The 13,414-nt window shown below is 40.1% G+C and overlaps 1 protein-coding gene across 4 annotated transcripts in view; it reads left to right on the forward strand.

The window, feature by feature from the left end:
- The first annotated feature begins 234 nt into the window (after positions 1 to 234).
- Positions 235 to 13,414, forward strand: part of MYO6 (myosin VI) — a 102,996-nt gene continuing 89,816 nt past the window's right edge. For all 4 annotated transcript variants that reach the window (XM_086744854.1, XM_086744855.1, XM_086744857.1 and 1 more), the window contains exon 1: positions 235 to 315. The gene's annotated coding sequence lies outside the window, so the exon portion shown is untranslated. The remainder of the gene's footprint in view (positions 316 to 13,414) is intronic.

Genomic DNA, 13,414 nt, shown 5'->3' on the forward strand with positions numbered 1-13,414 from the left:
TTTAAAGCCAGGTTTTCCTCCTCTGCTGAAAGGTGCTGTCTGATCCCCATACATGCCCAGGCACTGACCTCAGGTGTGCCTGCTGTGGGTGTAAGAAGGCCACGAGGCCTCGCAATTTGGGCTAAGTATTTCACCCCAAGACAGGTAAACGTTTTGGAGTGACATCTGAAGGTGTGCTGAGTTGTGGTTAGTTGTAATTAATGGAGACTAATTGGTTCATGTTTTCCTAGGACTCGGCGTGTCCTCTATAGCAGTCTCTCTTATTTCCATCGGTCGTCTGGTTGGAAGTGGCCAAGGAGTTTTGAGAGGATTCAGGTAAGACAGGAGCCTTCTCAAAAGGATCTGTTACTTCCTCCACTGTGCATACTTTATGGAGAAATTTTAATAGGCAAGTACAGCTGTGCATGAGGCTCGTGTGACTTTGTTTTGTTTAGTTTGATTAGCTGCTCCATTTTAAATTAATGGCCTAACTTTGTGATGAACATCTTCTAGGCAGGCAAGCCCACAAATCTCTAACCAATAATCTCCAGTCTGACAATGAAGTAAGCACGTCTCTGAAAAATACAGGATTTTTTTTCCCAGCATTTAGTTTTACTTTTTCCATGCTCAAAGAAAAGCTGTGCAACTATCACACACCTGAAGATGCAGGAGAGCCAAGTCAAATATGAAATAGTATCCACATTTGCAGGAAAAACATTTTTATGTTGTGAGGAATTAGCCTAGTGATGTTAGCAAGCATTTAAAGAAAGTTTGGTGGTTGGTGTTGGGGGCTGTTTATTTTTGAAGCTTGTATCTTAGCAGTCTGCAAGTTACTACTGTTGAAAAAGAAGAGTGTTTTTTTTCCTTTTTTTTCTGCCACATCATCACTTCTCTTAAGCGTGTCCTGCACGTGTTTGGACTGTGCTGAATTTTTAATATAAGCTAAAAGCTTGTACCTAGGGAAGTTAGAAAATGTGAAGTGCCTTCTCTGTTATTGTACCTCCATCAAGGTCTTCGCATATATTTCAATACTAACAAGAAGAAAAGGTGAGAGAAGAATGAAGAGTTTTTTGAAATATCTTCCTGTAGATCATGGAGGATTTCCCCTTTTTCGGGTAGCAGGGCTGTTCTCCAAGGGCCTCCACCCAGCTGGGATGGAAATGGCTTTGTGTGGAGCTTGGGTGCTTCAGGCTATAGTGAGTCATATGTGGGATGCAGACCTTGGTTCAGTGATAGCTGATACCACCTCTTTGCACTGTTGAATGTAATGACAGACAAATTTTGACCCAGATGCATGTGATAGCATTCATTTGAAGTTCACTAGAGCATAAAACATAATGAATATTCCAGTATATGTTGTAAGCATGTCACCTGGATTGGCTTCCTGTGTTGGATTATGTCTCGTCTGTCGTTCATCTGCCTGGATCACTCTGGGATCCAGGCTGCCGTGGAGGTGTGGTCTGGATCCTTGGTGCTTCAAGTGCAGGTATTTGTGGGTGGCTTCACAAAGTGGCTCCCTCTGAGTTAGACTTCTGTATCCAGGATCAGCTGCTGCCCTAAAGAAGCCCAGTGTCATGGTTTAACTCCAGACAGCAACTAGACACCATACAGCCACTTGCTCACTCCCACCCAGTGGGATGGGGGAGAGAACTGGAAGTGTAAAAGTGAGAAAACTCATGGGTTGAGATAAAGACAGTTTAATAGGTAAAGCAAAAGCTGTTTACAGAAGCAAAGCAAGGAGTTAATTCACTACTTCCCATCAGACAGCCGGTGTTCAACCATCTCCAGGAAAGCGGGGTTCTGTCATGTGTAACAATTACTTGGGAAGACAAAATGCTGTAACTCCAGACGTCCCACTTTCCTTCTTTTTCCCCTAACTCTATACGCTGAGCATGACATCATATGGTGTGGGCTGTCTCTTTGGTCAGTTGGAGTCAGCTGTGCTGGCTGTGTCCCCTTCCAGCTTCTTGTGTACCCCCAGACTACTGGCTTGGTGGGGTGGTGTGAGAGGCAGAAAAGGCCTTGACTCTGTGTAAGCACTGCTCAGCAGTAACTAAAACATCCCTGTGTTATCAACACTGTTTTCAGCACAAATCCAAAACATAGCCCCATACTAGCTACCATGAAGAAAATTAACAAAATTAACTCTATTCTAGCCAAATCCAGCATGCTCTGTGTAAGTGCTATTCCCAGGACACCTGCCTTTTCTGCACTTGTTTTTCTTTTCTTTTTTCTTTTACTTTGCTACTTCCAGGATATCCTGCCTTTTGTGTTTCACGGCTTGCGGGAAATGAGGAAGATTTGCATGGCGTCAGACTCACAAATGAGATGTAGCTTCGCATGCTCTTTGTGGACTGCATATACCAAGATAGATTGCAAATGGAGTTTGTACAATAGAGCAAGTAAAACTGGCTGCATCAGTATGGTTTTCTGAGGATGAAAGAGATGCTGGGTTTTATTTTACTTGGCAGTGAGGCGTGGTGTCTAATGAGAGATGCAGGGCAGAACATCTGGTGGAAGCAGAATTTAAGGATTGGAAAGAGAGTTTTCATCAAAATCCATGTTCTTCTCTACTCTGCCTTCCCTTGTTGAGGATGACCAATATGAAAATACCAGTAAGTGCTGGACTGGGGACAGCTGTAATTACTTGGAAGCTGTCAACCTTCAATTACCCCTGCTTGTCAGCCTGAGGTTGGGAGAGTGACTCGCAGGAGGCATTTGCTGTGGGGAACACTCCTTTCACGGCAGGCTTTGCTCACGTGTGCCTAGCACAGCCTGGGAAGCCCTGCAGTGAAAGGTGCTTGCTCCCCGTCCGAATCAGCAGGAAGGAGTATTTTTTTGTTGTTGCAGGCTATTGCGGGTTGCTGCTCTGCTAGTGACTCCTTTGGCTACTCACAGTGGTCCTTGCACTGGATATTACACTGATCTTGTTCTGGCACAGCAGAAGCACATCATCCCCATGTAGGAGCATCCTACCAAAGAAACTCCCGTGCCACCTTCTGCCCAAAATGTGTATGGATTTTCTAAATTCCTAGACCAAAGCGGCAATCTGTTTTTGTACTGAAAACATGGAAGTGAGTGAAATACTGTTACCCTGATATGAAGATCTTCTTTACAAGCTAATTTTAGCTGTAGCTTTATGTGTAAGGAGGAGGTAGTTTAGAGTAGAAGGGCTTGAGAAGGTCAATGAGTCCCAGAGGTACAGTTACTAATGCTGATGTTGACCAGAGTGGTGCAGGCAGAAGCAGTCATATGGTGTAGGGAAAGCATGGTTTGGCACAGTGGCTTTGCCCGGCTGCGGACGTGCTGAGTGAAAGAGAAGACGTGGTTCACCTTCCAGACAGAGCTGTGCTGGCCAGCTGGACTCAGAGACATGGCACGGTGCAGGACCCACACAGCTGCCCTGGCAGGGTGGGGAGCTCCTGGCCTCCTGATGCTCCCCCAAACCCAAGGCAGTCCACAGCATTTCAAGCAGTTTTTCTTAGCTGGCATAGTCAGTTATGATTTTCTAGGATTGGCTCTTTCTGCTGCCATTTGTCTCTTAACTGTCTTCACTGATCCTGCCATTTCTGTGTTTTCGGCTAGCTGATAGCTGACAGTTTTAACAATAAATGTGAGTTTCTCTCTAGAGAGCAAAAAAAAAAAAAAAAAAAAAAGCCTTTTGAGGCTAGGAGAAGAGCTAAACTATGGGATACCTGGAGAAAGAGGGGAAGCTGAGTGCCAAAGAAGATTAAAATAATTCACAGCAGTCAAGGCCTATCTTCTACTGCACTGCTACACTAGAAGGGCAGGCAAGGTGAAAAATTGTCCTCTGTCCTATACCTCTCTTCTCTTAAGTTTTTCAGTATAAAACTTGTTTAAGAGACCCACAGCAGGAAGGGCTTTATAGGAAGGCTGCTGTAGGTACTGGAGCACTTCCTGGATGCCTCAGGATTTGTCTCCGAAGCCACACCTGGTGTATTAGGGTTTCCTGTGCTGTTATTACAGGAGATGCTCTGTATGTGTTTCCAGAATGATGTCAAAAGCTTTGGTATTAGAGGAGAATCATCACACAGTACAGGCTGCCGGATGCATGAAGAGCTTAGCTAAATTACAGCACCTAGTAAAAGCTGAATGAGTTTTATAGAGCAGAAGCTGAAAAAACAAAGTCTTTTTGCATAACCTTTGAAGTATACTTCTGCTTCTCTGTTGTATGCTTAAATTTTAACATCAGCAAATTTTGTTAACTCTTAACTTCTAAATAAAAAGATATTTATTGTCTCTTAATAGACTAGATGGAGTGGTATTTTCATTTTGGCAAAATTAGATTTGTATCCTTCACAGGTCGTAACACTGGGAGGTTAGCCAGCATGGCTCACCCTTGTCTGTGAAGGGAGTACAGGAAACTGCTATTGCTGATTGTGCAGGCATTTGAGAAGGCATTTAAGTAATTTTATATTTTCCTTGTTCCCAAGTTACTGGAGTTATTCAAGAAGCATGCATTTTTTTTAAAGTTTCTCAGGATAGCTAGGGAGTTCTTTTCACTAGTCACCCAAATAAAGCAGAAACTGTGGAAGATGTGATTTTCCTTTTAACAAAGCGTTGATACTGAAACGCAATGTCAGGCTGATGGTTAATATTAGTTTTCTTTCTGTGTAGTGAGAAAGAAATACCGTCTGCTTCTGTTTTTTGGGGGATGCTGGGGCAAAAATGTAGTCCAGATTTAAATATAGTCTTCTGAACTATAGTTGACTACTTCTTTTAAATATCCTCTATTTGTTAATAGAAATAATAAGATAATTCTTCAGGCCTTGCATCCATTCAGTCAATAAAAGGAAACATGTACATCCCTGTAATTGAAAACCAGTATGCTATTGTGGAGGGTGGAACGTGAGTCTTCATCAAGAGAGGTGGAGTCTCCATTAACATGGTGTGACAAGGGTATTGATTCATCTGTTGATGCATTTTACTAAATGGGTCTGTGGGATGGTTGTGTGGTGTGGTTTGTTTTTTTTTTTGTTTGGTTTTTTTTTTAGTTCAGTGGGTTGTGAGTTGTGTCAGTTGGGCAGCTTTGTACTTACTCTTTTTGAACTCAGTTATTCCTGAGTTCTTGCCTCAAGACTTCATACAGGTCCCTGGAAGGTGACTGAACCCCAAGTGTTTACTGCTGTGTCTGTCTCAGCACCAAACAAAGGAACTGGGCTTTTCTGGCTTCCTGAGGAAGTGCCTGACTTAAATTAACTCTCTTGAGTTCTTCATTGTAGTCAAATTTATCTCTATTCTACAGATAATTGTTTCTTTTAGAGTGTATTTTGATTTTTTTTCTAAGATGACATTAGAAGATCTCTAATTATATGATTTTGTAAGACAACAGGGCTTATAACCTTTTAGTTTTTCTAGTTTCCATGAATAATTCAAAACCAAAAACTCTTCCCTGGGGAAGATTTTTACTCCAGAGAGGAAATACAGGTAGTCTATGAGAAGTTTAGTATTAACCCTCCCTGCCCCTCCAAGAGGGTGCTCAGATCCATCAACAGCATGAGAAAATATCCATTGTAAAAGCAGATTTGAAATACTTCTGTTCACAAAGAGGAATTTGAATTGGTCATTTCAGACTTTCATGTAGAATTTCCTGATCACTGTAATTTAAGCTCCTATGGAGCTCAAATCCTGGGTGGATTTACAAAGAAGATATGTGAACTATGTGTGTCTGCAATAAAGAATATATTTGCTGGAATATAGGAAGTGCTGAAGACCTCCAGACTGGAGTCGCAAATAGAGTGCTTGAGTGAACTTGAGCGTTGTAGACCAGAATGTCCAGAATGCTGAAGAGGATGCTCTGTAAAGCCCTGAGCAAGGGAGTAATCAGATTGTCTTATTGTGGGTCCACTGATGGTAGGTTTCACAAGATCTCACAATTTTTTTTTTTCCTTCAGTACCAGTACAGTCTCTTCTGCATCTTTGATCAGTCTCTTTGGTTTAGAATTCATCCTTTAAAAACTAGTAACATGTTAGTTTTCCGTGAGAAAATCAGGGACTGTTCTGTGGTTTACTGTTTGGCAGTCAGCAGTGAGGGTCTTGCTTGTAATCACAAATGCATTAATTAAATGTTTTTATCATCAGGACTTTGCGTGTGACTTTTTGAACTGTCTCCTAGACCGTTTGATTGACATTGTTGACATTTCTGAGTACTTGCAATATCTGCAGATGCTGAAACCAGCCAGGAATTTGCTCTCAAGTGTTTCTGGCAGAAGGCACTAGCACTTACATTTGGCTGTGTCTGTTTATGTACTGAAAATAAATAAAAAAGGCAGCTGCTTTGGAGACTGGATTGATATCTTGCAAGTCAGACTGAGAAATAGTGAACTAGGAAGGAAAAAAAAAATCTAGTCCTCATTTAAAATATGTGTTATTGGTTAAAAGTAATTCTGCAAAAGGTTTTCAAAATGATTGATGGTCACTGTGTTTAAAATAGTGTCTGTTTCTAGCCTGGGTGGCCTCTGTTTGCAGTGACTGTGTATTACAGCTTTTTCTGCTAGATTTAAGAATTTTGCAGTTGCTTTCCATGTAAATATTGTCTGTATTTGACCTGTGATTACATGATCCATATCCTTTCTTGCTTGGCGAAGGGTTTGTTTAAAACTTCGTGGAATTTCTATGTGGCTGGTACTGAGCATATACAGGAAGCTTGTAAAGATACACAAGAAGAAAATGTTTTGCCTTGGCCTTGGAAGAACAAGGGGGTGTGTCTTCAAGCTTAGAAATTAGTAATAATATAATTTTAAGTGGAAAGGATTTTGAAAGTATTCCATTAGATTGGGCTAGAATTGGAGGAAGGCTTTGAAGGTTCTGCTCTTGATCACAAAAGATGTTTGAATTAAGAGAAAAAAGTATAGGAAGATTTAAGTATCTTTGAAACACGCTTGAGAATTATTTCACGTTATCCTCTTCTCTAATTGATTAACTGGGTAATAGGTTTAAATGTGCCAAATAACAAAACCCATGGATTTTATAGCAACTGATCTAAATTGATCTAATTAAGTTTGGTTTTTCCTTTTGTGTCACCTGAGTGAATCCTAATGATGTATAGCAGGTTGAATTAAATTGAGTTGTGCCTGTTTCTTGGGAATGGTGTAAAGAAAATCAGAAGTTTCTTCAAGAATGTTAATTAAATAAAAGTACTAAGTGGAAATGGCTATTCAGTGCATTTCTGCTCCACCTACACCTGGTCCGTCTTTCTCATTTAGGCAATTCCATTCGATTGCCTTTCTTGATGGTCTCAATATCAAGTGTATCAACTGTAATTTGTACGTGTAGATGTGTAGCTGATAATAGTTTGAACCTGTTGTGTCAGCTGTGATACCAGTTTTGCTCATTACCTTGCAAAAATAGTTTTGTCTTTTTGATTTCTGGACCTCCTGATTTTTTTTTGCTGAGCACTGGATTCTGTCAGAAATTGCACATCCATAGGATCTTTTTCTTAATCCTTTTCTGGAGGCTAGCAAACCAGCAGTTAAAAATAACTGTCCTAAATGAGGGTTACTTAAATCCTGAAGGTCATATTGGCCAAATCTCTGTGATCCACATGAAGTGCCCTGCTTCTACAGTTAGGAAACGTGATGTCAGCCATCCTTGACATCGAATAACTCAAAGAAATGCCAGTAATTGATTCCAGAAGCTCCGTCAATGGAGTTTCTCTTTTGTTGTCCCTTTTCCCCTTTGTGTTGGACAAACATGAGAACAAAAACTACAGTTGTTTGGTAAATACTATATGCACTTGCTTATTTTTGAGATGTTTAAAAATGCATCTTTATTCTCTGAAGATAAAAGTCACGATTTTCTTGCTTGGCCATGAACATCTGAACTCAAGCTGAGTTCAGGTAATTCAGGCCATGCTTGTAGGTATTTTGAGATTTTTTGCAAAATGTTACAGGTAACATCAACTGGAGGAGATGAGAAAACCTGCTGACTGTTTAGAAATATTGAGCAAAATCTTCAAAGCTATGGAAAAACCATTAGGTTTAGAAAAGTCTGAGGTTTTGATCTGGATCATTAGGAAGATATCTTTAATTAGTGTTTCAGATATTCTTTGTATTTTTGCATCAAACATTTTGCTTTTAGTAAAGTGAAAGTTTTATGTCTAAGAAAGGATTGTACTCTTTTTATTTTTCCTTAGAAAAGGCAGATATTTGGTCTGTATTGGTTCTCTTAGACTGCAGCCTTTATTTTCAGAGATGTGGTTAGAACTTGCTGTTGCCTCAAGGAGGAGTTTCTGCTCTCATCTCTGCCTTCTCATGGATATACTTACTACTTCTATCTTATGCTGGCAGTGGAGCTCACCTGTCTTCTTTCTCAACTGGGAAGAATTATTTAAGTGCCTGTGCTTTGGTAGAGATATTTTTCTGCTGTTGCAGTGCAGTGAGCTGGCTCGCAAGTGCCAGGGCTGGTACTGCCTGGGTTGGGGAGGAGGAGGGCTCCTTGGGCTGTGAGCTGTTACATTACCTCACACTTTATTTATTTATTTATTTTTCCCTCCCTTCATTTTTAGCTCTTCCCTAAGTCACAAAATGTCCTGGACACCTCTTGATAGTTTCCTAGTTGATTGTGAGTGGAGCATTATGTAGTGAGTAAGGGGAATGCGTTGTCCTGGCAGAGGGGAAAGTGTGTTTTACTTTTTTTGTTTTTTTTTTTTTTTGTTAATGGTGGAAGTATCTGTGATTTGTGGGAAAGTGTAATATCGCACTGATCTTGTATTTAGCAACTTTAAACTTCTGTGTGTGAGCCTTGTACGCTCTCCTTGAGGGTATTTTTAATAGTGTCTTGCAGTGTGTTTTTAAAACAATTCGGATTTACATTTTATATATTGCCCATAAATTAAAGAAAAGTTTACTTTTTATAAGGTGATGTTGGAACAGGAGCAGAAATTTTGATACATTATTAGATTTGCACAACTGCAAATGTTAGCTGCGCTTTTGGCTTAAAGCTCTAATTCAAATCTTTCTTGTTTGACAAGCAGCAGGAAGATTAATCTCCTCTGGAGAGAAGAATCCATACTCCAGTTTCAGACAAAACACAATGATTAAAGTTATTTGTAGGTTGAATAAGCACACGCCTTTGTTCGGAACTGCTGAACAGGGTTCTGTCAAAACATGCAGGAACAGGACTTACTCACATTCCTGTTGCTGCTGCTTCCACATTTCCAGTCCACAGCATAATCTGACGGGGAGCCGGTGGCAAGTTACCAGCTGACTGTATAAGCAAATATTCTGCTTTGAAACCTGTGGTTTGGTTAGACAACAATATCTTCAGGTGTCCTCCTGCAGCCAGGGCAAGGGCTGCTCATCGGACCACAGTTCCCTTGTGTGGATTCGTGAGAGGTCTCTGGTGGTGGCTTACAGGTTGGGGGCTGCTGCTGGATCATCTTGGGACAATTCAGAGGGAACCGAAGATAACTTTAATCATGCTTTGTTTATAGAAAGCAAGATCACTGCAATTATATAAAGTCTGAAAACTTTATATAAAAACTTGGTTTGGCTGGTATTTGAACTCTGGTTTTAAAAGAAGCATACATTTTGAGGATTGAATTTTGGAGGTCCATGGCAAGATGTGTTGTAGTAGGAATAGTCTGTCCTTGGGGAAGGAAGAAGGAAGAGTAACTTAGCTTACATTATTTAAAAGAAAAAAGTTACAAGAAACGGTCTTCCCGTTGTTCTGAGGCCTTTCTTGCTGCTTAAGTAATGATGCATGACCAGTTATATGATCACTAATGCAGAGTATTAAAAAATAAAGCTTAGATTAAAATGGTGATAAAGTTGAAGATAAAATGCAGATAAAAAAAGGGGAATAATGCCCTAAACTGGCTTGTGACTATGTTAGAGCAACAGTCTACAATTTCTGTCTTTTCTTGTGCCAGGAACCGTCAGCAGATGGATGAAGAATGAATAGAGGTTTGTCTCCGATAGTGTTTTAGTTCATCTCAGGAGCTTGCTCTTGTGGTGAACCTTCTGGTGGTCTGCACTCACTGTGCTGCAGGTCCAGGCACCAAAATGGATCCCATTTGGATGAAACCAGAGTGGAAGATGCTCATTAGAAAAACACCTGATGCTCTCTGGCCATGAATTCATATTCAGTCTGGGGGATCAGACTAGAGATACTTGGCACAGACTAGAATTAGTAAAACCCTCCAAATGTGTGTAGTATGGACACTGCCCCCTCAGTGCTGCTGTTTGACTGCACAAATTTGCTTCTGTTTTACTGTTACTTGCTCACATAGATGTATCCATTGACTTTAAAACTTATCTTTCAGATTTATGTCAGGACAAGTAATGATTTGAAAAAATCTGTAAGTAATATGCCCTCCATTTCTGAAATTTTAGTTTTATTGAGATAATTGATATTATCCAAATCTTTATGATTAGTAAAAAAGAAAAACCCACAAAATCCAAACCAGAAATATCTAAAATTACCATACAGAACTTCTGTAAAGACATCTCTGGTTTTGAAAGCATGATACTTTAATCTATTTTGCCCTACAATGTGTACAGTTTAATTCAGAATATTGTAGGAATGGCTAAAAAGCAACAAAATGGAAGAAATTTGTAACTTAGGGTTGAAAAGAATATTGGTGTTTTCATTTTTTTCCTGAGATGAAAATTAATGTAATGTGATCCAGCAACGTTAAATTCTGGGATATTTGTTAAAGAAAGAAAAATGAAATGGAAACTAAATTGAAGGACAAAAAGCAAAAAGTGGTCATGATGATTGCAGTATCTTTTTATTTAATAGAGAGCCAGTTTTATTCTGTTGTCTGGTCTTGCATCCACTGCCTCCTTAAAAGTGTCTGTCAGATTATCATCAGGTGGATGTGTCTTGGACATCTAGATCGACACTATTTCAATTGATCTAAATGAAGAGTGCATGGGGGTAGGACTTGTTGAGTGGATGTTGTTTCTGAGATGAGTTTCCTAACCTCTGGAGGTGTCGTCTTCTTATAAAATATTTTGCATGGTCTGAAATGAAGACTCAAGTGTTATGGATCAATGCTCTCGTCCTCAAGTTGCCAAGTCCAATTGGGAGGTAGCAATGGCAACATGACAGTGCTCTTTCTCCCAGAAATCTTTTTCCAGCTGTAATTGCTCAGGAAGTTTTGAATTTAAAAACACCTGAGCCACATTTTGTGGCTTAATTTACAGCCTGACTAAAAGCTTTTCTTGACTCCGTTTCCGGCCTCCTTGCCGAAGTAAATAGGCATGTGACTGTGGTGGTTTGTCCTCTGCATGAGCTTCTGTACAGAATTTGTAATTATGCTTGAGGGTTGGTCCTGCTAGCCGTGATTCTGCATGTGTTATTTTCAGTTTACTTTTATATCAGATTTATTGCGACTGCATGTACCTGTGGTTTCTGTGCTTTAGTACGGTTCCCAGCCTCAGGGATGGCTCTCTTGCCTGTGAAGAGACAGTGCCTTCACTGTACTGCCTGCACCACGAGACTTGCTATTAAAAGCCTTAAAGCTACCTCAGATTTCTTCTGACAGATGGGCTTGGCCAAGCCTGGTCTCTTGTAACACTTGGACAGAAAATTAAGAACTATTTTTGTGGTAATGCTGGTTGGTAATTTTTAGTCACTGTTGACTTTAACAGAATCTTTTGAGCAAGAATGCACTTTCTTGCAGCATTCCTGTTAAATTAATAAATAACATTTTATATGTGGTGGGAATGAGTAGTGTTCAGCTGATGTATTTGAGGTTTTAAAATGAGTCAGTAAAATACAATTGGACTTTGATCTTAATCTTCTGCCTTAGATGATCTAACCGTTTTCTGAACAAGAAGTGAGCGTGATGTTCTTGAGCTGGATTTCTTGTAACTCATGGTCCATAAAAGTATAGAGCTATAGGAACTGCATCAGTTATTTTCTGTGGCTCCGTGAGACACTGAGTCAGCGGTAAGAAAAGTAGCCTGTCTGGCATAGTACATTTCTCTTAGGTTATGGCAAAATCTGAACAAAGATTAGCTCTTGTCCAGAGTACATCATCTGTGTGACCCCATACCAAGGTTTAGGGAAGCCTGGAACTTTTTCAAACCTTGCAGAGAGAGCTGGTGTCTTAACAAAAAATGAGAGAGTTGAGCTGTGGTCAGGACGTGGCTAATGTGGAAATTGTTATGGTCTGCAGTTTTCCCTGTTGACAAGATCCTGTCAGTGCTAATAGCAGATTTTGTTGGATTTGTTGCTGTTCCGGTGCATGGCCTTTACAGCACTTTGCCTTCTGTGAAAATAGAAACTCTTCTGGAATAGTACAAGAATTAAAGGTTATTTTAGAATCACAGAATGGTTTGGGTTGGAAGGGACCTTTAAAGATCTTCTAGTTCCGACTTCTCTGCCATGGGTAGGGACACCTTCCACTAGACCAGGTTGCTCAAAGCCCCATCCAGCCTGGCCTTGAACACTTTCAGGGATGGGACATCCCCAGTTTTTCTGGGCAACCTTTTCCAGTGCCTCACCACCCTCACAGTAAAGAATTTCTTTCTTATGTCCAATCTAAATCTACCCTTTTCCAGTTTAAAACTGTTGTCCCTTGTCCTCTTAGTACACATCTTGGTAGAAAGTGTCTCCATCTTTCTTGTAGGCCTCCTTTATATATGGAAGGGCTTCAATAAGGTCTCCCCCGAACCTTCTCTTCTCCAGGCTGAACAGCCCCAACTCTCTCAGCCTGTCCTTGTAGGAGAGGTGCTCCAGCACTCTGATCATTTTTTATGGATTTTAGGTGGATTTTATTCTTAAAGCATACATTCCAGATCTCTTTTTGAGATTGAGATTGTGTTAATAATCTCTTTGCAATTACTGTCTTACAGTGTAATTACTGTTTTTGTGCATCATAGTAACAGGCCCATTATATTCATCTTCCCAAGAAAATCGATGGATTTGCTGACATGACATGTTCTGTGTCATTTTCTCTGGGTAGCATTTTTGTCCTTTGCTGTTGAGACTGTCTTAAATGTATCATGCTCTTTTATGTTAAGAGAAAGCTTTCAGTCTTGTCCCTCAGAATTACTTTATCAATGACATCTGTGAACTTGGCAATAGATTTTTGTCTTTTTATTTTGTAGACAAGATTGAGTAGATTTGTACAATGTTCTTTTTTTAGTTACCTGTTTCTGAAAGGGATGTTTCTCCTGAGTTCACTGTGATCTGTAGAGAACTGTCGGTACTTCAGTCCGTCGCCTATAAATTACCCCCTTACTTTTTGTAAGAAGTACAAGCCGATATACAGAGATGAAAAAGGAGATTGCAACTTGTAATGTAAGCATTTTTAGGAAATAATTCTGTCTCTGAAAGAGTAATGGTTTCTGTACAGAGAGGGATGGCAATAAACAGGTCCTGGATTATACCCATTAATCTGCAGATGCTGATTGTCATTAGTTTCTGTATTTTCTCCTTTATTGAAGTGGCCAAATCAAAG

This window comes from Chlamydotis macqueenii, chromosome 3 (assembly GCF_036417535.1).
Source record: "Chlamydotis macqueenii isolate bChlMac1 chromosome 3, bChlMac1.mat, whole genome shotgun sequence".
Lineage (NCBI taxonomy): Eukaryota > Metazoa > Chordata > Aves > Otidiformes > Otididae > Chlamydotis > Chlamydotis macqueenii.